Consider the following 24992-nt stretch of genomic DNA (forward strand, 5'->3'; position numbering starts at 1 on the left):
CTCTTTGTGGTGGCAAAGGTGTTCTTCGCAAAACAATAGTCAGAACACATCCAGCGTACTATAACATAAAGCTATTTCAGGCTTCACGATTCGAATTGTGCAATAAGGTCTCCACGATTAATAAAAAATTTCGGGCCACCCCCAACATCCCCTGTCTTTCACGCATTGTGATGAAAACAGCAATAGCTCCCTAACTGTTATGATGTGTAATGCATGAATACATCAAAACAAAATAAAATTTCCCGATTTGATCCTTTTTCGCAATTAGCCCTCTGTTATCGGTTGAAGGTTTACGGGCTGTGCCGACTCGCCTTTCTTTCACGCGATGTCATAAAACGGAGAAAGCTTGCCGCGTCAAAGTGACGTATACACGTCCAGGAACCATTATTATGCCGAACAAAATATATTTTATTGTTCTGAATAACTAGACTGCTCCGCTTCGAAAGGAATAGAAGATGGCTGCCTGCCGATCATTCAGGCACGCGCTACTCGCGCCTGCCGATGAACATGGATTTGTTTCTGTATAGAAAGCTTTTTTCACGTGCCAGTAGAACGTGGCGGAGCCAGTCGGAACGTACACGACATCGCTCTGCCAACTCTCCCTCGCTCAGGATTGGTTTTAGCGGCATTGTTAGCCTTCCATTGCACGCCGCCACGATTTTCGAACAGCCATTGGAAGCAAAGAAAGGGGAAGCGGACCAATCACAGACGCTGGCACCAACCTCTTCATTCCTTATCTAATTTCATTGCACGGCTTGGTCCTGTCGAAACGCTCTACACTTGAGCCTGCTTCTCGCCTCTTGTAAGCAAATTGGATAAGAAAAACTGCTCAGTGTAGGCAATGTTACTCGTTTTGGAAGCGAACATAGTTGACTTCATATGAACGAGAACGTGTTTAATTTGGCTCCTCCTACAACGCTCTGGGTCACCGCCCGATGGTCATGTTGGCGATTACGTAAATTTAATGCCAGAACATAAGAATAAACACAGATTGGGATAGTTTTACATTACGGGGGCCCAGTGGATAAGGTTGTTTATATATATACCGACAAATACATCCTGCTGGCAAACACGAGCAATGCCAAAGCCAAGGCAAGTGGCAAAGAAAGATTCGTATTGGCAATACTTGAACACCTTCGATTTCAATGCGTTAGAAACATAATGCTGGCAAAAACAAGTTATGCTCGTACAAAACTGTGTACTGCCAACTTCAGTATCGCTAAGCAGCCCGTATAGTAGTGTTCGTGAGAGTGAATTGATCCGTCAGAGCTTCGGGCGCTCAGAAATGCAAGCCGAGAGAGGCATACTGTGAGTGTGGTACTCGACAAAGTGCCTCAAGAAGCCAGCCGCGCGGCCATTTCGCGTAAATTTGGGGGCTTCTATCATGCTTGAAAAAACGCTTTTATGTAGTGCATATTGAGCAACACAAAGCTGTATCGGGAGTTCTTCTTGTGGCTCTACAATTTTCTCATTCACGCTTTTCCTCTTGGTATAATATTTGAGAAGTTGAATAATTATTTAGCAGTAAAAACCAATTAGGCGGAATTAGACAAAAATAGCTTGAGTATTTCCAAGTGACGACAAAAACGGTTAGCTAAGCTCTGTTCAGCTACGTTGTACTTGCATATTTTAAAGCTTTGGCTAAACTTCGCCGAGATACCCTTTATATATGTTGCAGTGACAAATACGGGCACCACGAAACGACAAAGAAGAAGACTGTCGTCGTTGTTGGCGCTCCCGCTAGGTCCGCGCGGCCATTCGCTGTTTTTGAAAATTCATATAAAACGCAGTGCGCATCTGATCCTAAACGCATGCTACAAATTGTTGGAGTGTGTTGGTTCCCTTTTTCAACCTAGACCTCCGTACCTGGACTATAGCACAAGCCTCGGCAATGCCTGCCGGCGTGCTACAGCAAGGTGCTACCACACCACCGATGGTAGCCTGCTCCGGAGTGCTTAGTCAGAGAGGCCCGGTTATTTTCAACGGCACTAAAGAGCACAGCGCCGAGGACTGGCTCACTTCGTATGAGCGGGTAAGCGCCCACAATTGTGAGGAATGACGGCGAGGAACGGAGCAGCGTCAATGTTTAAGTGGCGGGTGGGGCTCAGCTGCGGTTCTGTTACCACGAAGCTCATATTGCCAATTGGTCAACATTGAAAACCAGCTGCGTTGCAGTCTTTGGCCTAACCGCTGTGCTCAACCCTGCTTTGCCCCAAGCTCATAAAATGAGACATATCATGAAGGGGATCAAGGACGACGCCATCCAAATGCTCATTGCCAAAAACTCCCAAGCTGTCACGGACGTCATTAAATACTGGCAGAGCTACGACGAGTTGCTTAAACAGCGCTTTTCTACATGCCTTCGCAGCTCTCAGATGACCAAAATGTCAGTAATAAATGTAGGCGCCGTTCGTACTAACGTACTGAATGCACCAAATACAGCACCTTGTCCAAGGAGTGGCACGACAAGTGGCCCTCGTTCCATACGTAAATAACGGCGAATATGAAAGATGTTTCTTTTCAAGCTCACGACAATACTGGAGTCGCTGTGTCTATTCTTATTGAAGAAGGATGATCATTATATTATACCTTACTTCTGTATTTCATTATTTGTTTTGTCCTTCGGTTACACTACTCGTTTGTACGCTTTGATCCCCTGATTGGAGAGGAAATGTGCGACGACCAACATTCACATCAGTTCACGTGTGTCGTCTCATGGACAACCTTCATAGAGGCCTCAAATGGCACACGTGTCTTTGCAACCTGGACGACGTCGACATATTTTCGCAGAGCTTCGTCTCTCGTCTGACCCGCCTGACAAGCGTCCTGACTTTCCTTTCGTACGCTGCACTGCCAGTTAACTTGAAGAAGTGCCACCTATCCACCACTCGGCTTACCCTATTAGACCATCTTGTCAGCAAGGACGGCGTCCTTCCCGACCCTGCAAAGCTTCGCGCTGTTAGCGAGTTCCCCATGCCGTTTACGCAGAAAGAACTCCGTAGCTATATTGGCAGGTGTTCGTAATTTCCCCGATTCGTGCGTAAGTTTGCATCCATAATTGCCCCCTCAACGCAGCTCCTTGTCAACAGCCACAGCTTCTATTCATGTCCTACCAATTGCAGCAGACGGGTTCACCACAATGCGCCATCTTCTGATATCCCCGCCTATTCTACGCCGTTTTGACCTGGACGTTCCTACAAAAATTCACACGCACGCTAGTGGAGTTGGCGTCGGCTCTATTCATGCGCAGGTTACGTCTCGCTTCGAAGAGAACTACGCCGCTTACGCCAGCCACACTCCCACCAAATCGGAAACAAACTATTTGTTCGCTTAAAAATAATGTTTTGCATTCGCTTGGGCAATCACCACACTTCAACCTTAGGTATACCGCCGTCCATTAGACGTCGTGACTGATCGCCACGCTCTGTGCTGGTTGTCATGAAAGTGCCCATGTGGTTGCCTAGCTCGTTCGGCGCTTCATCTAGAGGACTATGACATGCGCGTTTTCTAGCGGTCAGGCCGTAAGCATTCGCATGCCGATGATCTTTCGCGCTCACCACTGTCCGATGATCTGGTGCTCTGCTCCAGGCACGATTCTGCGTCTGTTACATTCGCCGACATGCAAACCGAGCAAGACCAGGTTCCACGGATAGCCTAACTTCTAGAGTATTTATCTCAACCGGCAACACGCAGCACCGACAGCTTGCTTCGGCGCACTGCTTGCCATTTCGCCAGCCAGGAAGGGCTCCTGTACCGCTGCCACTACCAACGTGATGGCCGTAAATGGTTGCTAGCGATTCCTCGCCATTTACGCTCCGAAATCTTTGCCGCTTTTCAGGCGGAACCGCAATGCGCCCATGCGGGATTTCATAGTACCGGCGAGGAATGTACCACTTCATTCGACACTACGTTCACTCGTGCTCCAAGTGCCAACGCCGCAAGAACCTACTTCATAACATAACGGGGCCGCTTTAACCATCGCTTTGTTCCTTCTGGCCTTCGGACAGTATGGGTATTGATATGTACGGCCCTCTACACTGCACTCCAGATGGCAACCGCTGGGTAATCGTTGGCGTGGGCCACCTCAAGCACTCCTCCAAAACTTTAGCGCTCCCGGCGGCCACATCACATGAACTTAGCTCGCTCATCCCTCGCAAATTCGCTCTTCGACACGTCGCGCTTCGTGAGCTACTGAGTTACCGTGGTCGTTCATTCCTCTCGTAAGGTGTAGAAGCCCACCTTCGCGAATGCAACATTATATATAGAACTACGAGCGCCTATCATCCACAAAACAGTGGTATGACTCAAAGATTTAATCGTTCTCTCCGCGACATACTCGCCATGTATGTTTCGGCTGACCACACTAATTGGGACATCCTTCCCATTGCTACGGACGTTTTCAATAGCGCCACTCAGTGCACCAAGGCATTCTCTTTCTTCTTTGTTCTTTATGGTCGCGAAACTTCCTCTTTTACGGAAATGATTCTTTTGTTCGCACGCTGCTTCGCAATCTACGACTCTATCCGAAGCTACCACTTATGCCGCAGAATGTCCTCAGAACGCACGCCAATTTACCGCGCAAGAACAGGTCCGAAACAAACATGGCCGTGACGCAAGGTTGTCATTTCCATCATAATCACTTGTAACGCCGATATGGCTCCGCGTTCCCTCCTATGCTCCTGGACTTTCTACGCAATTCAGCTCAAGATATGACAAACCTTACCGGAATAAACGACAGGCGTCCCCGGTCACGTACATCTTTGAGCCTATTCAGCCATCTACGAACGAGAGGCGTCGTGGACGCGAAGCTTTCAATGTCGATCCACTGAAGCCGCACTATGACCCACAAGTGCTCCCTGTTCCATTGCCCGCCAGCATGGCTCCTTCTTTGGCAGGGAAGTGATTGTAGTGATAAGGAGGGCGCTAGCAGAAGATGGAGAAGGCGGTCGTGGCGCTTGGTGGTGACGCTGGCTCCGCTTGGCCGCTGCGTGCTTCTGTACATTCATATTAAACGCCGAGGGCATCTAGCGCAAAACATGCACTTTCAATATATATATATATATATATATATATATATATATATATATATATATATATATATATATATATATATATATATATATTGCGACGAAGAAGATGGGCAGGCTGAAAAGCCGCGTTGCCATCGCGTGGCACGTACCCAGTTCGTTCGCTGGCTGCGCCCTACCTACTGGTGCTGAGTTTGTCGCTGCTGCTCTACGAGCCGAATAAACCCCCCTTTAACATATATATAATTTCTTAATGTCGCCTAAGTGGAATTATCCTGATGCTGTCCTGGACGTACTTCTTTTTGGCGCATTATGAATATCGGTAATAAAGGGCTGCTGGGTTTCCTGTCATCTCATTCATTACATACTTATGGTCTCGAATCCGGCAGCATTGATGGCTTAAGGTGGCATTTTTGGGTTGATTGACGAGCTGCGTTCACCCAAGTAGTTCATGCTCACGTGACGGGTGCCGCGAAAGGACGTTCCATACCCGCCGCCAAGGCATGGTGAGTGGTGTCGCTGGCTAAGAATTCCAGGGTATTTCGTGTAGTGAACCTAATACAGCATAAAATGGATTGGAAAACGATGCCATGGTGGCTCAGTTGGTCAGAGCACCACACTCGTAATCCGAAGACGTGGGTTCGTAGCCCACCGACTGCCAGGTGTTTTTTATAAACTTCGGTTTTCATTTATATATCATTTCCTTAACACAACACGTACAAACAATTTTACCAATGATGTCCTATGTGTCTGTGTTTCTCGAGTTCTTATAACATGTGTGTGTATATATATATATATATATATATATATATAGTGTGCAAATAAAGAACGAACGCATATGTACTCATTAGAATCCTCTATACCGTATCAAATGCAGAAACTGTGAAAGAACTGCAAAGTTTAGGTGGTCTCCAAAATGCGCTTTAACCAAGAAAAAACAGCGAGTGGTATCGTGAACATTTCTTCAATACAATGAAAGTAACTGTGCCGTCATCATTGTGCTCTGTGAAAACAAATCAGGCATCGGCTAAATGAAATGTTTGATCATTGAATCGATGGCGATGCATATGATAAAAACTGTGTGTTTGGATTACTGCAAAAAATATGTTTTATTTTTGTTGTTTCATAATTTCTTCTGCTAAGGTCTATGCGTAGTCTAACCTACACTGAATAAAAGAGGAACACATCGACACACACACACATCAACACACACACTGCTTCGCTGTGTTCTGTTTGCGCTATTTCTAAAGTCCTTACTATAACCTACGAAAAAGCCTCAAGTAATACCATAGTGTACGACGTTCGTAGAGCCGTTTTACTGCTTTAATCGTTATATGAAGGAACATATCTATAAGGAACCGAAGAACTCTAGTTAAGAGCTCCACGGATGGTGCAGAGTTCTCAGTCCAACATTCTATGGCAACTGGGAAAGAAAATATATTGTAGGGAGAGGAGGATAATATATCCGACTAGTGTAATTGATTAGATTTCACCACTGTCATTTGTGCCAATGAATGGAATTTTACAACTTACAAGCGGCAATTATTTTTACCCACTAGCTGCCATTTGCAAAGGTAGTATGATGCATCATATGTACTATTTGTGTTTGAAGATCGCCTCTATACGTACTTGAATGATCACATATAATCCTAAGGATATTATAGAAGGTTGTCTGTAGATAATTTCGAATCACCATCGAGCATTTCATTCAGATTGACGGCTTGTGTAGTGGTATTCCTTCCTATGCGTAAACAATACTATTTGTGCAACGTGTGTCGCCAAATGGTTTCTTGGCTGACATTTTGACAAGAGAACATGATAACTTTTTTGCTTGCTGAATACTGTTGGAGTTTATTTTCGCGCATTACCTTTTTTTAAAAACATTTTCATTTTTTTATCGAGTCATGATGAATCTTGTGCAAGGAATTTACGATAATTGACAATGAGTTCCAGGAGAAGCAGGCAAAAATATTTTGCAGAGTTAATAGACTATAACAGAATTTCATCTTAGGGAAATTTTCATCCCTCATATGGTTTATAGTTCGGTATTTCTTGTGTTGTAAAACACTTTGTTATTTGCTTTCCCGCTTGATTGCTTATCTCCTGCAATTTCGTCCAGCAAGTAGTCTTGTCGAGATCCTTTTTCGACGTCGCCCGGAGCGCATAGTCTGGGGTCTTTCCATGTCTCTCTGTAAAGTACAACACAGCGAAAATTACGCACATTAACAATTACAAAAACGTCTCTCAATTCTGTCAGTGTATACTGGTAATATATTTTTATTTGAAAAGTATATCTATGTGTATCAGATGTAGAAAGTATTAAAATATTCAGGTTGAACATATTTCAAGCCGAACTACATATTTCCTGAGAAAACACTGGATACATTTGATCAGTCATTCCCAGTATTTAAACCACTGTTATTCGCAGCAAGGCAGTTTCTTATTGCTCACGGGTTCATAGATTGCACTAGTCCAACGAGTGCCCAGAACTGAAATAAATTAAGGAAACTCGCATCTCCGGTTAACAGTTGTTTTCACAGGTTTTATTTTGCGTGTGAATGTAGCAGGAGTCGTTACAAGCAAACTAGAAAAGTCATAAGCTGTTGATCAATTGGCGGCTTGTATTGGGTAAAAACTGTCTAGGCAATTTTTGCCAGGCATTGGTAGAAGAAATGTAGAAGTACCTCACATGGAGCTCCGGCTTTTTCCACTCACAGCGACCGTCAGCCCATAGATTTCCTGGAAGTAACCATCGCCACTACTGCGGGAAGTCATCAGGACCACGACGCGATCAACATCTCGGCAAGTGCTTCCATATCCATCCATAAAACGCCACATTTCGTGCCCGGTTCGCCGGCCACCGCGTTAACCCTAACGCCGGTTCGGCAGCCCGGCATCTCGACCAACTCATCAGGCAACTATGGAAATAGAAGTGGAGGGGACTGAAATCGCCCCGGAAGAACTAAACGAGGCAGGATGGCTCGCCGCCCATAAGACCCTACAGCGAAGCAAACCAAGCCTTAACGAATCCAAAGCCATACCGCGTACAAGAACTAATTCGGTAGCGCAGACGCCGTCGTCCCGTCCGCGTCGGCAAGTGCCGAATCCCCCACCGCTGCCGGAAGACGACTTCAAAGTGGTTCACCGACCGCGTGACGGATTCAATACAGCCGGCTGGAGCTCCGCGCTCATCACCGACAACATCATGAGAACGGCCGCTCTGGAAGTGGCAATGCAGCTAGAAGACACGATCCGAATCAACACCTGCCAAAATATCATTATTGTCAGCACACCAAGAGAAGACAACGCCGTCAAATACAGTCAAATCAAGGAGCTCAAATTACAGGAGAAGAGATTCAGCATGACTACGTACATTACGGCGCCCGAAAACTCGGCCAAAGGAATCATCCATGGGATTCCGGACTACGACACTCAAGAAGACATTATTAGAAGTTTGGCGCGTAATACCCCCGGGTCCTGCACGCCAGGCGCATGGGCAAGACGTCCTCAGTTATCATCGTTTTTCAAGGTGAAGAAGTACCACACTACGTCAACTACCGAAATACTACGTACCGATGCCTTCTGTACAAGAAGAAGATCGAAGTGTGCGGAATCTGCCGAAAAGTCGGCCACCGGGACGATGTGTGCCCCACCCCGAACGAAAAATGTTGTATCCGGTGCGGCAAGCAAAACCCGCCAACAGACCATGACTGCGAACTAGTATGCGCTATCTGCAACGGCAACCATCTCTCCGGCTCAAAGCAATGCAGGAAACGTTTCCAAATCCCCTACATCATCCGACAACGACAGTGGCAGAAACTCTCGGTGGAAGCACAGAACCACCCTAACGAGCGCAGGCAAAGTAGATCGCGAGAACGCCGATCGACGCAGAACAGCCAAGAAACCAGTGCAAGCTTTTTTCCCGGAGGATCGAGCAGTAGGAGCCGATCTCGGTCTTACCCGAGACTAAGCTCAACTCCGAGTGCCACCGACTCCGACGGGACGTCGCGGAACCGGTCGAGTTCCGGGAGACGAACGACCCCGACTAACAGCGGTCCACAGGTGAGCTGGGCTAACACGGTCTCTTCTCCCAATGCTCAGTATCCTAAGATGCAGGCTCTCGAGGCAGAACTCCAACAAATGAGGCAGTTAATAGAACAACAGAGAACCGAAATCACTAAGCAGCGTGCAGAAATCACCCGATTACAACAAAAACAACAGGAGCGCAGTCAAACGCCGCGCCCAACCCCACCATATAATCCCTCACTCAACACCACAGCACCCCCACATAAACGTAAGGCAGAAGATCATACAGACAACTCTCCAGACATATCCCCAAGATTCGAGAAACTAGAACATATGATTACTGAACTTGCCAACCAGATGCTTCAGCAACATCAGGAGAATGGTGCCCACTTGCAACAAATAAGCGCACGTCTAGACGCTCTGGAAACCAGAACCACCGACCTAGAATGTCGGGTAGCCGCGACCGAAGCCAAAGTACTTCCCTGGGAGTCGAGATTTACATCCACGGCCTCCGGCTCCCTTAAGGGCGTGGCATCCAAACCCTATGACCGTCCACCCCTATCCGAAATCTCCAAACCGATCGCTGAACCCTCGCCACCTCAAAATGGCTCACACTCCTAACTACAATATCTGGCAGTGGAACTGCCGTGGGTTTCGCCGCAAACGGGGAAACCTTCAGCAGTTCCTTCGGGGTAAGGCGGCCCCTGATATCATTGCCCTTCAGGAGACGGGAGGCCACGCAAAATTGGCAGGGTACAAATCCTATAATGCTTCTGGGTCGGATTCCACCACCGCTATTCTAGTTCACAGAAATCTAACAGTCATTAAACATGATATTGAAGAAGTCGACATAGACCACGTCTTTATTGAACTCATTCCTAAACGTAAGGAGGATGAAAGCATATTCATTCTTAATGTCTATAGTAGCCCAAAGTGCCGACGTCACAAGTTCGGAACTCTATTCAGGAAGGTTCTCAGAATCTCCCAACAAAAGGCCATATTATTATTAGGTGACTTTAACGCTCCCCACACTGCATGGGCATACCGCACAGAGGTAGTCAAAGGTCGTAATCTTTGGCTAGAAGCCCAACAACAGGGACTGACTCTCATCACAGACCCCCAGACACCCACCCGTACCGGGAATAGTGTCAGTGTTGACACCACTCCCGACCTAACTTTCATCAAAAACATAGGCAACTATGATTGGACTAATACCGGGGAAAGCCTCGGTAGCGATCATTATATCATAGAAATCCGCATTCAGGCGGGTCCACCCCGCAAGAAGGGTAAACGAGTTTCGCTCACGGAATGGGACCGCTTCCGCCAGATTCGGGAGACAACCGCCACCGAGCATATAAACGATCTCGAGGCCTGGATCGGGGATCTCAGAGATTGCGTGAAACGCGCCACGAGGGAAATCCCTGAAGACGATGGTCTGGTAGAGGTGGATAGCCGCCTCCTGCACTTGTGGGAAGCCAAAAATAGCATGCAAACCCGCTGGAAAAAGAATAAACTAAACCGTGCACTCCGCTTGCGCATCGCGCAAATTAACATAGAAATCGAGGAATACGCTAACCAATTAACCAAAAACCAATGGGAAAAGGTATGCGACAGCATGCAGGGACAACTCGGTCTAGCCAAAACGTGGAATCTCCTCCGATACCTTATGGACCCGGATAAGAGTAAATCCGAGCAGAGGAAAAGCCTCAATAAGATCACTCACCAATACCAGGGCACGAACGACGAGCTCCTAACAGAGCTCAAAACCCGGTACATAGGCACAAATGCACAAATGCACAAATTTCCCAGAAACCATACACTGGTCCGGAGAATCTTAACCTAGACGCACCCATCCTAGAGGCTGAAGTACGAGGCGTCTTGCTCAAAATCCTAACTAAATCTGCACCAGGCCCCGATGGAATAACGAATAAATCCCTCCGAAATCTAGACGACGTATCTATCACTGCCCTAACAGAGTACTTCAACCGCTGTTGGGAAACAGGTTCTATCCCCTCGCAGTGGAAGCATGCACAAATAATATTCATACCTAAACATGGTAAGCGACTACAGCTCGAGAACTTACGCCCGATCTCTCTGACCTCATGCGTAGGAAAACTCATGGAGCACGTTATACTTAACCGCCTCCACAATTTTGCGGAGGTCAACAACTTATTGCCGAACTCCATAATTGGCTTTCGTCCAAAACTTTCCACGCAAGACATCATGCTTCAGCTTAAACACCAAGTTCTGGACCACATACCCAAGAATGGTACCCGGGCTGTCCTGGGCCTTGATCTTATAAAGGCCTTTGACAACGTAGCGCATCAGGCTATACTAGAGAATCTGCAGTACCTAGGTGTGGGCCAGAGGACCTACAACTACATCAAAGATTTCCTCAACCACCGCACAGCGGAACTAAGAATAGGAGAACTACAATCGGACAAGATCCCTCTTGGAAGTCGTGGCACACTGCAGGGATCAGTCTTATCCCCGTTCCTCTTTAATTTAGCGATGATCAGATTACCGGAACAACTTAATCAGATTCCAGGTCTACACCACAGTCTGTATGCCGACGACATTACCCTGTGGGTGGTTAAAGGTAGCGATGGAGATATAGAAACCACGCTGCAACAAGCTGTAGACACGGTTGAAAAGTACGTTACCGACAAAGGCCTCGCCTGCTCCCCGCAAAAATCAGAACTCTTCCTACTCAGAGCCCCTACAAACCGCAAATGCGACACTGCGCCATCCCCAGAAATCACTGTGCGAGCCGGAGGAGGCGCGATCCCGGTGGTGACCACCATCCGTGTACTAGGCCTCTTCATGCAAGCTCACGGGCGCAACGGCAACACAATTCATAAACTGGAAGCATGCGTTCAGCAGACGATGCGACTCATTTCAAGAATTGCCAACCGACACTCTGGCATGAAAGAAGCCAACCTGATAAGGTTGGTACAAGCCTTCGTTCTAAGCCGAATCACCTACATCACCCCGTACCTCTGCCTCAAAGCGGCTGAGAGAGAGAAAATAGAGGGGATTATCCGGAGGGCCTATAAACAGGCTTTTGTGCTACCTATAAGAGCGGCCAACGCTAAATTGCTAGCCCTAGGTGTGCACAACACCCTCGATGAACTAGTAGAAGCGCACCTTATATCTCAATACGAAAGGCTAGCTCAGAGTGCCGCCGGGCGAAACATCCTCCAGAATCTCGGCATCAACTACGAGTCGATGGAAAGCATTAAAGTAGACATTTCTCACGATCAGAGGCGCCATCTCAAAATTAATCCACTCCCTAAAAACATGCACCCCGAATTCCACAAGGAAAGGAGGGCCGAGCGGTCCTAAGCCCTACATCAGAAATTCCACTCCTTCAAAGACGTAGTCTATGTCGACGCAGCAGAATACATAGAACGCAACTGTATGTCCCTTGCAGTGGTGGACTCCTCAAATCAAATACGCGCTGGTGGTTCAATTCGCACCAGAAGCTCCGAAACAGCGGAAGAGGCGGCTATCGCTCTGGCAATAGCCTCCACACATTGTCATTACATTATTAGCGATTCCAGAGCAGCAGTACGCAATATTGCGAAAGGTCGGGTCTCGGCTCCCGTAAAACACATAATAGACACAAACCAACACCCACGACCAATCCAGATCATTTGGGCACCAGCACACTCCTCCCTACCCGGCAACGATGCCGCCCACACCGCCGCTCGAGGACTCGCCAACCGAGCACCCGGACGGCTCACGCTAGGGTCAGGGAGGGATCGCATGGTCAGTTACCAGGAAATAACTCAGCAATACAGGTTAGCCAGGGCAGAGTACCCGCCAGCACACAAATCGCTTAACAAGCGACAAAAAGTAGCTTGGAGACGACTTCAGACGAACACCTACCCCAACCCCGTAGCCTATCACTACTACTACCCGGACCAATACCCTAATACATGTAAGCATTGTAAGCAAAAAGCGGATCTATTCCATATTATGTGGTCGTGCCCAGCCGAAAATCACACAAATCACGAAATAAGTAGTACTGAGCAGTGGGAGGCCGTGTTGCTCAGCTCAGACCCTGACCTGCAGGCCAAGGTCATCGAGAGAGCTGAGGAAGCCGCCCGGGCCCAGGGGCTCGTGGCTGCCTAACAACAAGGTCATCCGTCAATACCTTGTTTTCAAATAAAGTCTTTACTCACTCACTCACTCTGCCAGGCATTGCATTGTCTGCCCATTTCCAATGCACTGGCAGTCCAGGAATTTTGTGGGTGTGAACATTTTGTAACGCGTAAGCGTTTTGTTGGATATTGTCATGTGTTTGTGAAGTTCGCATAAAAAATGACAAAACCCTAAAGTTCGTAATGCAAACAAACGTCTGCTTTTGTGATCTCAGAGAGCCGAGTTGTGAATTTAAAATTTTGATGACATTGGCAAACAATTTATTGTTTTAGTATGAAATTGGGATAAACGCCTAGCGCCGTAAATTTTATGCATGAAATGTTTTTCTATAAAGTAATGTTTCCTGGGCAGAGTAGGAAAAAAACAGCATGCCCAATTTTCTTACAGGCATTTTTTTCGGCTGTGAAATGTCTTGTGTTTACGAATTTCATGAATACGAGGCAGCAGCTTGTTTTACTTCAAGGAAATTGTTTAAAATTGGCGGTACTGGGCCCAGTAGAAAACTAATAGACGGGGTTGAATGTTTATGACCTATTATTTCATTATTTGTTTTGTCCTTCGGTTACACTACTCGTTTGTACGCTTTGATCCCCTGATTGGAGAGGAAATGTGCGACGACCAACATTCACTTCAGTTCACTTTGCCGTGTTTGTGTTATTCGTGTGCAAACTTGGATGTATTTTATAATCTCGCCTCTACAGACGTTAATTGCGCGAGGAATGCCCTTGTGAGGTGTTTGTGTTGCATATTTCTGTCATTCGTTCGGGCCACTCGATGGAATGCAACGATCCGGCTCAATTCGATTTTGAGTGTGCGTTGCATGCCCTTTTCACACGTTCACATTGTCCTACATTAGGAACACAAATCTGACAAATTCATTCCGTAATTTTGTTTGCCTTACCCAGTTGCATGCCTATATTGTAATAACTGCACATCCCTGGATGGCTACAGTGTCAGAAATACCGATCTGTCTTTTTATGTAGTATGGTCTCCATGTTGCCCTTAAATCGGACAATTGTAGGTGATGTTTGCACATTTGTCGCGGCTAGAATAGACGTAAGATTGCTCTGACGTGTTTCATGCACAAAGCTTTTTTTCTCACAGAAATGATAGATTCACTAGATCACTGAAAAAAATACGCGCATAAACCCTTCCCCCTCTACTCATTGTAAAAATGTGCGAAAAAGCAAAGCAGAACGCTCGCCACAACTGTGATGGCATAACTTATGTCTTCGGTTTCAGTCTACAGGCGAGCGCGGACGCCGTAGTACCCATAGTTGTCTTCCTGATCTGTTATTTAACACACTCCGGGGGGCCAGAGGAGGAAAGTCCTAAAGGGTACTGTTTCTGCATAGGGCGGAGCCAGCTCTAAGTTACTGGGTATTCTGACCTTACATGCACGTACAATGAGATCTCTACGATTTATTCGGTTGCTCACGACACCACTTTTATATTATGTTTTGGAAGCGTTATCTTCTTGAATGATCACAACGTCGCCTTTGCTTCTTCAAAGTTTTTTATGCTTTTCCTGAGTGAACACTCCCATGTCTGAGGAGATTTTTACGAAGCCATTGCTTATACGATAGTTTCGCTATAAGCTGCCTCAGAACCTAAAAACTGGGAATCTCAGTATATTTCTGCTTTTCATGTATAGCTTTCGTTGTTGACAGGAGATGACAAACTGACAAAAATAAGATGATGTTGGAATGTCTGGCACTTTAGAACGAGCGTTAATGACAGATTCGCTTGTTTTCTCCGCGCTCCCCTATCAATAAGATAAGGGCTCAGTTGCTGCAGGTCTAAGTCTTCTTTCCAAATCAATACCGAAGCGAATTATTCGCCAATATTCACAATCTTAAGAAGCCACTCCCGAAAGCCACATCATCACGAAGATGTCTCGTCAAAAAATTTCCAAATGATGCAGTGGCTCGAGCAATGGATGAACACACTTTTTTTAGCACAAGTAAGGAAGAAATAATTTTGACATTCAAAAGTAAAAATGCTAAAAAACACAAATGCAAAGCAATTCAGGCCGGCTTGCGATAAAGTAACAGCGCTCATTCGAGTGAGGAGAAAGAAAAGTACAACTTATTACTTAAAAATTTGGGTAACTGTTGAATAACATGATGTATTATAAGCTCATTTCTTAAGCCCCCTGACAGCTTTTACATCATACCAGATCATTAGACACGCTCGTTCTGACGTTTACCACCTCTTTTTGCACAATCGGTTCTCGGCAAATGGCTAGGGCTCTCAACGAACAATACATTGCACATCCTCCTCGCAGTCCTAATATATTTAAATTTAAATATATAACAGCTCGGGAAGTTCTAAACGTAGATAGCACTATGCCAGTGAAATGTGCAGTAGGTTCTGACAACATACCTTGTTCGGGGAGACTGAGGTCACCCGCAAATCTCTCGTAATCTTTAGAAAAGATAAAAAGGGTTATTAGTTTACACGTCTACGTATCGGTCCCTTCTTAAATCATCAAATATAAGCCAGATTCACAAGGCTGGCGATAAACACTACAGTTTTATCTCCATCCTGGTAATATAGATACCATATTCGAAAAACTAATAGTACAACAAATAATATATTTCGTAGAACACCAAAGTAATCTCACACCATGTCAGCATGGTTATAGACAGGTCAGGACAACTGACACAGCCGTCCTTACCTTATCTGAACTGCACTGCCACTTAAATGAGGATAGAAGAGTTGTTGGCATATTTCTCACATCAAAAAAGCCTTTGAACCCGCCGTGGTTGCTCAGTGGCTATGGTGTTGGGCTGCTGAGCACGAGGTCGCGGGATCGAATCCCGGCCACGGCGGCCGCATTTCGATGGGGGCGAAATGCGAAAACACCCGTGTGCTTAGATTTAGGTGCACGTTAAAGAACCCCAGGTGGTCAAAATTTCCGGAGTTCTCCACTACGGCGTGCCTCATAATCAGAAAGTGGTTTTGGCACGTAAAACCCCAAATATTATTATTATTATTATTAAAAAAGCCTTTGACGTTGTCAATCACAGCATATTATTGAATAAACTAGAATGCTGCGGTCTTCCTGTAGTATGTCTAGAATTCTTTAAAAATTATCTTGAGAACTATAAAGAGACAGTGCAAATAGCTGTCACTAAATCCAAGTTTTTTCAAACAACAGTAGGTAAATCTCAAAGCACAGTTCTTGGACAAATGTATTTGGCGCAATATATTAATGACCTTCTTTGCGCCGTAAAAAACTTTTCAATATTTATTTATGCTGACGAGCCGGCTCTCACATCAGAACACGACTCTCCGAATGATACTTTTATTTGTGTGAATTCAGAGCTTGACGATATCCACAAGTGGTTCTCTTTAAGCGAAGTAAGGTTAAACAGATGGAAACCAAGTAGGCTGTTTTAAATTCACCGCGCAAAATTATGGGTCGACACTCGTGTACAAATACAATGAGTAAATGTGCACTAGAATGTGCGAATTTTACAAAATGGCTTGGTGTTCTACGTCACAAAACTTCGAACTGCAAATCTCATATTGACGAAGTGTGCGAGGAATTTAGTACAGCTTGTTTCCTCTTGCACAAATGCGGAGACTAATTTGACATGCCAATATTACGAATAAATTATTCCAGTATATATCGTAGATATTTAAATTACTGTTAAGTTACCTTGGCTCGCACCATACCGCTGCTATATATAAACACTTATATTGCTACAGAAAAGAGCAATACGCTTTATGACAAATTCTGGCTCTACTGCACATACTCTACCACTCTTGCGAAGCCTAAATAACTTGGCATTCACCACTCTGATTATGAAACTGCACTAATGCTCTATTCTACTATTAGCACCAACTATCCAGTCTCCACATCGATTTTTATGCTCTTGCTGTGAAAGGTGTTACTAAGTAAAAGGTAACTGCCTCTCTTAGCCAAAAAAAAGATATATGATAAGAGAAAGGTTAACTTAATGCCGTCGCCGTGTGGAACAACCTTCCATTAGTACTAGAAAGCTTACAAATTTCTCCTTAGCATTGAAAATACATTTCTTGGGTTATATGAAGCGACGTAATATATTCACTGCTAACTAAGCTTTTCTTTAAAACAAGTAACCATTTTGAATTGACTGCCATGTATAATTAAAAATAAATAAATAATGGGGTTTTACAACGACATGCCAAAACCATGATCGCATTATGATGCACGCCGTAGAGCGGTACCGGAGATTAGGGCCACCTCGGGGTTTTTTACCATGCACCAAAATATAAGAACGCGGGTGTTAGCGCATTTCACCCGCCATCGAAATGCGGCCACCACGGCCAGTATTCTATACCTCCAGCTCGTGTTTTCCATCCAAACACCCTAGCCACGAAGGAACCATGGTGGTTACCATGCATAATCGTGCTGTACGTTAAGCTGTATGCATACGTAAATGTGTTGCTTGTACAACTGTAACAATATGTGTCCTAATCTTGGGAATCTCACCTGTCTAAATGCCGGAAACGTATTAAATCCGATTTAATCATAATAAGCCTGCTATATTTACTTTTAAAATTGTAGAATGTCAACAAAAATACATTTGCTTCTATCATATTTGTGTTGTTATGTGACATGCTGTTTCTTACATTTATAGAAAAATTAATTCCAACTAGCTCAGGCTAACGATGATGTATTATTGCAATTTTATTTTGGCAAATTGCATTATATTAATAAAATTTGATTCAATTCGACACTGGTTCACTCCGTCGCTCTTTAGCTGCTGAGCCTGGAAGCTAGCTTACCTGCAGCTTTCCTAAATGTAGTAACATTACCTGAGCATACGAATCCCGATGTTGCATGTCTTGCGCACAGTCGCCTGAAAGTCCTATTGGAAGGCTTTGGAAGTAATCTCAACCACAATTTCAATGAGAAATACTGGAACTACTGCATACGGAAGCAGCACACCGTGGACTTTAACACTACTGCATCGTTCTGCAAACTCTGGTCCGGGAAAATCAACGCCCCTAACCTTGAAACGGTGGAAGTCGCCCGCACGGTCCCTGGTCGGGTACCGCAGCTTTGAGGCTGAACTATGCGCGAATCATGCAATTTCACTGCTTGTCCGTCACCACTTGTCGTGCCCTTGAGACCGAGAACATGCGGCGAAGTTTCGTTAAGCTGTCACCACCGTCATCATGTTGAATGGCTCGATGCGCTAGCAAAATGCTGAGGCGCGAAAGTGGGTGGTCACATGCCAGTAATAGAGGCGCTTCGAATGTGCAGTCTGAACGATGCAGTACACTTACCTCCCGAGTAGGTAATCTTGAATATAGCTCATGTTGGAGTATATGCCGGTGCACGTGTTACACCATCATTCACGACAGCTTGAAAAATGATTCGCTCGTGTGTATTCAAAGGCGACTGATCATCATCATAGGAGTCTAATGGGAAAAATAGTAAACATTTAGGAGTAGTCAACAGACGAATGAATAAATAAAGCAATGTCTGTTAATTCTTAACACTAAAGGAAGCCGCGTGGACAGGAAGCGTCATTGTCACTGTGTAGTTAAAGCTAACAAAATTTGACGGGGATGTTGATTTATTCGTTTTCTCTGGTGGTTACAATGTTCCGGAGTCTCCTTCCTACTGCTGTGTGCCTTGTGGTCCGGTCTCGTGAAACGACGGAACCACTTCTAAATATACACATATTTATTATTGCATAACCACAGCACCACAGCAAATACCAATGGGCTGTGTTTGCAAAAATATGAAACGGTAAAACGCAGTGGGTATACGTCGAAGAGAGAATTAAGCACCATTAAATACGTAGATTCCAGCAAGTACATATCACTACCTAACACGTAGTACCAACTGATACTGTAAAAACAAGTATTTCTGCACTTTCGAAAAAAATGACACCCTACCGTTACGAGCGTAGACACCATTACATGCACAGACACCACAGAAAATTTCAATACCTGATCGAAATCACAATTGAACAAGCAGTGTTGAACATTTCGGAACCTTCAACAGGAAAGAATTCAAAGAAGAACCCAGAGCAATGTTCACAATGAAGTGAGATTCCTCGCCGGTGCGTTCAGAATAAGAAACAGCTAGCAACGGCTTCTTCCTTGAATTCATGTTCATGATCGATACGTGCCAAAAGGCAACAGAACGAAAACATATAGGTGTCATTGGTGATAGCACTTAGTGAATTATATAGGCAAAACCTTCCATTAATCAAATCATCGTTATCCGCAGGTCCAATATTTCGATATGTAACCTTATTCTTGCCCGTCTTGAGCTGAACTGGAGGTTATATTTTGGATTATTGAGAGCTTATTGTACTGCCATCTATTTTACATTTTCAATTATTCTTTATTGACAGAGGAGGAGGGGTCTCATATCGGCAAAGCATAACGTAAATTAGACCTAACAGGCGATATTATAGCAAGGTTTTTGTAGCTTGAAGTAACGCACGCGTATTACATGTTACGAAACATCAAGTTTTAGAAACTTTAGCTTCCATCGGCACAACGTACCAATGAAACCATAAGAAGGGGACCTAGAACAACGCCTAGATGAGTTTATTCGAAGACATTCTTGATAATAGTAATGCTAAATTTATGCTCAAACATACGCAGCCCTTTTTTTAACGTTATCATACAAATAGTTCTTCCGGTGAAAATTCATTTGCCCTTTTAAACACCATGTACTGATTATAGGTAAATTTCTTTGTCATTTACTACCACAAAAGGAGTTTCGTTTTGATAAACCTGTTGTCTACTAAGTTTCTCATGCACGGTAGAAAGTGCTCCTTCATGTGATTCATATTGAGTAAGAAAAGTAATGCTCCCTACAAACACCGCTTTGCAACACATCATGCACAATCCGAAGCTTTGAATGGCTGTTTGTCCAGTTATATGGATTGTTTTCGGTCACGTACGTAATCCTCAATCCATGAAGTGACCGTTATCCATGGAAACCGTTAGGACTTGTGCAAAAAGCTGCGCGGTAACTGCATCGAATTTCTTATGCAAGCCCAGGGAAAAGAAATAGCCGGAATTACGATCATGAAGAGCATCAGTCAATTCACGCAAACAATAGGTTCACTACGTGACACAAAAGAACCGCTTTCTGAGTCTACGCTGAAGCAGAGTAAGTATGAAGTTATGTATATGTGTATCAACTTATTTGTATTATATATGTTTCAGAATTTTGCAAGCGAGCGACATTGGGAACATTGGACGATAAATTAACAGAGTGTTTCATTGGCCTTATTTGAGAACTGGAACAACATATGGTATCTTACAGTGAGTTGGAAGCACTTTAGGATATATTGTATTTTGGAAGATAATGTTTGTGTAGTGCAACACGTTAAACGAGCAATACTTAAGCAAGACCTCACGCAAAAATCGAATAGTGAAATGTTCAGCAAAACGTATACGCTACTTTCATCAATTATTTTACTACTCAACTGCAACTTGACTCTGGAACACCCTCCCCCCCCCCCCCCATATAACATAGTTGTGGACACTGACGGCGTAGAGTTCAGGCACTCATTAAACTCGCTTAACCCTTGTAAACGCATGCTATCAGACTCACTTTTCGTTTTATTTTTCTCACTCCTTGCTTCCACTTTTTTTTACACAGTCATCGAGTTTTTTTTATTCTGATACACAGCTGCATGTCGCTAATGTGTTTCTAACTTTTAGGCTATGTGACTAGCTGGTGCTTCTTGCTAGCTTTTTATTGTCATGAGATTGCCACTTTTATGTGCTTACTTGCTTATATGAACACCTTACTTGATGCCCCATGCAGGCGCCTTGTAAGGTATTCTACAAGTAACGAATAAAATAAAAATGCTAATGCACTGAAAAACCTAGAGTCATTAGTTAGCGTTTTTACTCTGCAAAACATGTTTTCACGTCTAAAGCACTATACTATGGTTATTAAGGCTTTCTTTTTCAGATACCGCCAAATGGCCTCATAAGACTATGCACTGTCTGCGGCACAGAAGGCTGCTCATCTTCGGCTATGAACAGGAGAGTATTGCGATAAGCGAAGACACATTCCCAGAAAAGGCACTAGGGATGTGTCTATTCCTTTATTGAAAAAAAAATATGTAATATATCCGAAAGAAAAACGACCAACTGCATGGCTTTAGGCAATTAATTATAAAAGCTGGAGCAAGCAGCGAAATATCATGGCGCAAACAAGATTACGGAATTTTTCACTGTGTTGTGCATATAAATCAAGCTCAAAGTAAGTCTTAGGCTTTCTAAGCGACCTGAAAGTCTGAGATCAGAAAATTTTTTTTAAACATGAACGTTTCATTGTTTCCTGCTTTCCGGGAATAGAAAGTATGAATAAAATATTTACCCCTACAAAAAAAGTTTCTGTCATAGTTCTTCTCCACTTAGAATATTCGCCTTTCTTAGGAAAACAGGCCAGTAAAAAGTAGTTTGATCAGGTATTATCGACAAACAATCGGAATACGAATGCAACAGCATGACGGTTTTAATGGCGGCTAATGCTGTCCAGACGTGCTTGTGCTGCGCATGGCTCGCTATCTTCGAACGCGTGGCGATGCAGGGAACTGTTCAGAGGGCATTCGTGCTTTTGTGCAAGGAGATACCGAGGGGCTTGTTTGCGTTTTGCATTACTTGTTTCGTTGAAATGTTCCAGGGCTTAGCAAAATACTGGAGCTAGTTTCAGTGTCGTAGGTGGGAGCGTTTTGCGCAATCTCTCTGCAGCATATTCGGCTTCTACTTTCCCTGCCTGCTGCCACTGCCATAGCGCGTTGGTTCACCACAGTCTGCACCGGCGAAGCCGAAGTTAAAGAACAGGACTGCGAAGAGCTTGGCGAGCAAGGCTCGCTTCGGAGACGGAACTCAAGGCGACAAGGGCCGGTGCTGCTTTGTTGCCTCCCGCGCAAGTAGTGGAGCTGCGATGGGGTATGACGCCCACCTAATCCCCCTTCTCCCCTACAGGCGTTGTTCCCCAGGCGCCTTCGCTAAGCGTGGATATTGATCACGCCACAATAAGCTTGTGATAAGGAATCTCTATCACTTCTGCTAAGCGCGAAGTGGGGTTGGTGATCACTCCTAGCTAGCGTGATCGGTAAGAGTGGAGAAATATCACGTTTAGACTAAGCGTGTTACGAACTACAAAAGCAAGGATAGGTAAGCGTGAGTTTGTATACGTTGTGCATAATACATAAAGACAATTATGAGTGTATATAGACTAGCTAGCGATCGGAATAAACATCTTCATTAGGACCATATCATAAAAACCGTAAATACTTTAGTTGAAATTTATCGCACCGGTTGCTTGTAGTTAGCAATTACACGTACAAATGTACACGCTCCAAATTTATTCGCATTATTTTTACGACACCGTCTTCCTAAACTGTAATTGGCATAGAATAGTTCACGCATATCTTTCAATGCCGCAAATATAAAAATGATGTATTCTGCTACAATGCTATCAAAACACGCAGTGTGCAATACAGGTTTCTCATAGTGTCTACATAAACTGTAACTCGTAACCTTATTTTACAACGTTTGAGACACCTTGTGCACTTTCTTCTTAAGCTGTTTATGTATATAACACATTTGTTTTCTCTCGTATTGTTGTACAGTGTTCGTTCCCATGCAGTAAAAATATTTGCACCGGCCATTTACTTACCTCGGCAGCTGACATCCATTGCATTGTATGCTTCGTTGTCTCCATCACGGGTAAAGTTTGCAGAGCAATAGTTTTGATAATGGCTACAAGGGAAAAAAAGCTGGTTTCTTCATAAAGAAAGCACAACAAAACGATGTGTAAAAGCCTTACCCTCTCCAAAAGGTACAAGCATCTGATGTGGCACTTTCCACGGCATCACTATAACACCGTTCCGTAGCTGGCGCATAGTCTTGCTTTATCGAATTGGTAGAGGTAGTTGCGTAGGTAAAAACTTCTAGATATTCCTTGTACATCTGCGAACAAATAAACGCATCAAAGATATGTTGTTTCAAACGAATCCATAAATGTCGCTGTCAGTTTAGCCCTCTTTATCTGCTCGACATATACATCATAGGCTGCATACCGGAATTTTTTTTCGCTTTATTCAACGCCAAATTTCTCCGCCCAAATTTTTTCTTGATAATCTTATGCATCTGCGCATTTTAGTGAGTGCGTTGTCGAAAAATACACCTGATTTATTTGATGCTAGAATTGTATGTTTGGCCTCAATGTATGTTTGGCGTCATGTGTTGTATGTTCATATTACACATGACGTGGATAGTATACAAAGGGACGCAAAATCTATAGGATATTGCAGCGTCTATACTGTGGCAAAGACGACAACGATAAGAAAAAATATCGTCCCCTATAAGAAAACATACAGATCAAGCACAAGAAGCAGCAGCATTTCGCATGCGGCATTAAACCTGTCGGCTCTTGTTACGGTTCCTGCTTACAAGTTCGTTTGTCCCCCGAGTTTCGTGACTTCGTGAGAATATGCACACGCGTTAAGAAGTAAATAAAGTGCGGGTTCAAGGTGCGTGCCTCTGACAATGGCCAAGAGCGCTTACCTTGCTTGCGTTGTGGTAGCTATTTACTGAATACAATAGGGTTGGCAATATCGTAGTGGCGCGAAAATTTTGAAATCACACTAGAATGGAGGAGTACGAGTAGTGGTTGTGCGGCTGTGCAGAGCGATCAACGACTATTCGTGCGAGTCCCCAATGATGCCCAGCCATGTGCCTGCCATATGTTTCTCCACACCGCACCACGCAGCACAAAGCCAGAGGCTTGAAGTGCCCTCGCAATTCAAGGAATACGATAGCCACCAGATAAGAACTGCGAGTCAATGACCTCTTACTTGTAATCAAGAAAAAGAATTGGGCATGGGCACGGCATATAGTTATGCGGGAAGATAACAGATGGTCATTAACGGTTACGGACTGCCTTCAAAGAGAAGGGAAGCGTATCAGGGAACGGGAGAAAGTTAGGTGATCGGATTGGACTTCAAAGTTTGAAGGGACAACATGGCCACAGTTAGCACGTGACCGCGGTAGTTGGAGAAGTATGGGAGAGGCATTTGCCCTGCAGGGGGCGTAGCCAGGCTGATGCTGATGTTGATTAAGAAGATGATGATGGCAATCCAGTCGTTTATCGTCTTTTGTCCCCGAGTCCACTTAAAGTGGCGCAACATTCGCACCGGTTCGAAAGATGTATTTTACTTACGAAAACAGTTCATGCTGATTCCAGCCCCCTGAATCTATATTTTCCTAGGGTATATCCTCGCATGCTGGTTGTGTGGGTATTGAGAGAAGGTGTAGGTATCCCCCAAAGACTCCAGCCAATTGACAATCCTCCGCAGTGTAGGAAAGAGGATATGACTTAACATCCTAAACCTGCAATTTCCTTTTCCTTTGAGCGTATAGGAATTTTCGGCATATTTTAGTCAGACTTCACCTTTTCACTTTTCACTTTCCACTGCGGCATTTCGACGCCATCGAACTGGGACATTAGCAAGGCCACACTCGCTGTGTATTTAACGTATCCGCTGTATCATCACCCGATGCGGTAGCCTAGCGGCTACGGCATTGGGCTGCTATGCTCGAGGTCGCGGGTCCAATCTCGGTTGGTACGGCCGCATTTCGACGGGGGTTGAATGCGAAAACGCTCGCGTATACTTAAATTTAAGAGCGCGCTAACGAACAGGTGGTAAAAAGCAATTGGGCGTCCTCCATTACGGCGTGCCTGATTTTCATTTCATGGTTTTCGCACGTAAATTCCCAGAA

The 24992-nt window shown here is 44.6% G+C and overlaps 1 pseudogene; it reads left to right on the top strand.

Moving 5' to 3' along the window:
* The first annotated feature begins 7946 nt into the window (after nt 1-7946).
* Nucleotides 7947-9674, top strand: LOC142588788 (uncharacterized; annotated as a pseudogene).
* The last annotated feature ends 15318 nt before the right edge of the window (nt 9675-24992 follow it).

This window comes from Dermacentor variabilis, chromosome 7, assembly GCF_050947875.1.
Source record: "Dermacentor variabilis isolate Ectoservices chromosome 7, ASM5094787v1, whole genome shotgun sequence".
Lineage (NCBI taxonomy): Eukaryota > Metazoa > Arthropoda > Arachnida > Ixodida > Ixodidae > Dermacentor > Dermacentor variabilis.